Here is a 2,802-nt window from a genome sequence, read left to right on the forward strand (position 1 = left end):
CCACATGCCACAACTAAGAACAGATGCAGCCAAAAATAAAAAATAAAATCAATCAATCAATAAATAAAATATTTTAAAAAAAGAAAAGGCAACTTTTTTTTAAAGTCATTGCATTGGTACAGATGAAGTAAAATGGGCTTTCTTATTCACTAGAGTTTTACAAGAAAGGAGTCATAGTTCACTTTTTGACTGAAAATTATACATATTGATCATAATGTAAACATTGATTATTAATGTAAGTTAAAATTGTGATTTAACTACTCTGGGACAATGGGGAAGTAGTGGAGTTGGGTGTGCGGTGTATTTGTAAGAGAGCTACATCCTCATCTACCACAACAGGAAGGCAATAGAGCGTGTTTAACACAGATACATCAGGAAATAACAGCATAAACACTTTTTTTTTTAATATATGGAGGTAAATACCTGAAGCAACATGAAAAGTGGAAAATGGTTGTCTTTGGGCTATGAAGAGGAGTGAGGCAGAAGACTACTGTTTTTCACTATACGTTGTCTAGGGGTATTGAAGTATTGAAATATTTTTCAATGTGTCAAGGAATATTTCCAGTGAAATATTTTTAAACTTCATTCTTTTTTTTTTTTTTAATCCAAAATGTGTTTATTGGGATGGTTTCCCATTCATCTTGATTCCAGGGGCTTTTAGTGCTGCCTCTGTCTGAAGGAGCATCCTTCTGTAAGCCTTGCTTTTCCTCCTGTAAGCTGGCAGAGGACAGTAGAGCAGCCAACACACAAAACTACTGTTTGTGCATGGCTAAAGACGGTGGTGATTTTATAGCATCATGGGCATTTCACATCCATGAAATAGGAATTGGGGCTCTGCACCAGGCGCTTCTTCTTGTGTTTCCTCTTCTCCTCTTCTGGAGAGGGATGAAGGAGATCCTTTGCAAGAGGCACGTTCTCGGGCTTCCCTGGTGGCGCAGTGGTTGAGAGTCCACCTGCTGATGCAAGGGACACGGGTTCATGCCCTGGTCCAGGAAGATCCCACATGCCGCGGGGTGGCTGGGCCCGTGAGCCATGGCCGCTGGGCCTGCGCGTCCGGAGCCTGTGCTCCGCAACACGAGAGGCCACAACAGTGAGAGGCCCGCGTACCACAAAAAAAAAAAAAAAAAAAAAAAGAGCAAGGGGCTTCTCTGGTGGCGCAGTGGTTAAGAATCTGCCTGCCAATGCAGGGGACACAGGTTCGATCCCTGGTCCGAGAAGATCCACGTGCCACGGAGCAACTAAGCCCATGCACCACAACTACTGAGCCTGCGCTCTAGAGCCCACGAGCCACAACTACTGAAGCCCACTAGCCACAACTACTGAAGCCCACTAGCCACAACTACTGAAGCCTGTGTGCCTAGAGCCCGTGCTCCACAACAAGAGAAGCCACCACAATGAGAAGCCCGTGCACTGCAACGAAGAGTGGCCCCAGCTTGCCGCAGCTTGGAGAGGGCCCGTGCGCAGCAACTAAGACCCAACGCAGCCAAAAATAATAAATAAATAAATAAAATAAATTTATTTTTTAAAAAAGAGCAACAACCCAAAATAATATTTATTGGACATCTACTAAAGCTAGGCACTTAGTATACATTATCCATTCTATGTGATAAGGATTATTAGCTCCATTTTACAGACGAGGATAGTGAAGGTAAGAGGAATTAAATCAATTGCCATTATTTTGAGGGCCCTGTTTCTTACCTAATTTCTATAGCCAAAAAAAAAAAAAAAAAAAAATCTAGTTAAGATTTCAGAGAGGCAATATAAACAAAGTCATATTTTGGACATTTAGGAGATAGCTCTGATTGCTAATGTTAATTTTTTTCTGATGCAAATATATGCCTTTACTTTGTGTCAATTCACAAGAGCCATAAAATGTCAATTTTTGCCATCCTTACAGTTTTTTTCACTACAGAGAACTAAAGAAAAGAACGACCTTATTGTTGTTAAGTTCAACGGGGATTTTTTCTATCCTTTTAAAATGTGTCTTCGCTATTTGTGTGTATCTCTTCACCTTAATTGAACAAACTTTTTCATTACTAATTTACATATTCCATTGAATAATAGCATGTTTTAGGGTGACTCTTCCAAGAGCTATTGAGGAAAATATGTGTTATGGTTAATCTAAGATTTGCTAATGACTTTTGATTTCCTTTGATCTCTGATCCAAGTGGTAAAATGCACTGTGTGTGATACACTCACACCTGGTACAGAAACCAGTGCTAAGGGCATAATTAGAAGTTGACAATGGATGTGATAATCCCAATTCATTTTTCTTTCTTTTTGGCAAGACAGTAACTGGCTGGAAATTTAAAATTCTCTTTTTAAATCCTTAAACAAATCACTCCTCCGAAATTTTACACTTAATCACTACCATCTATCAGCCACCACCTATTCAATTATAAATATGTACAAAAAGCCTGTTGTACACCAGGAACTATTCAAGGTGCTGGAGTACTGTGGTAACCAAGGCAGACAGGGTATTTGCTTTCATGGTGCTTAGGTCTTATCTAGGGAGACAGACAATAATCCAGTAAGTAAAATTTCAGATGTTGTAGTGTGAGGAAAATAAGACTACATGTCATGAGACAGAGTCATGGAAGGAGGGCAATATTAAATAGGATAGTCAGGAAGGACTGACATTTGACTGAAACCTGAATGATGAGGAGGCAGCTGCTCAAAGATTTGGAAAAGAGCCTCTCAAACCAAGGAACCAGCCGGTGCAGAGGCCTGAGGAAATGTGTGGCAACTTTTAATGTTTTGGGTACTGAGAATGAAGGCTGTCTCTCCAACGAACTCCCCGCC

At 40.3% G+C, this 2,802-nt stretch overlaps 1 pseudogene across 1 annotated transcript; it reads right to left on the minus strand.

Moving 5' to 3' along the window:
• Positions 1-388: 388 nt before the first annotated feature.
• On the minus strand, positions 389-914 carry LOC308619748 (small ribosomal subunit protein eS27-like; annotated as a pseudogene). The gene has a single exon. The product of its transcript is annotated as a small ribosomal subunit protein eS27-like (transcript).
• Between the last annotated feature and the right edge of the window lie 1,888 nt (positions 915-2,802).

Source organism: Mesoplodon bidens (assembly GCF_964165515.1).
Source record: "Mesoplodon bidens genome assembly, chromosome: 7".
Classification (NCBI taxonomy): Eukaryota; Metazoa; Chordata; class Mammalia; order Artiodactyla; family Ziphiidae; genus Mesoplodon; species Mesoplodon bidens.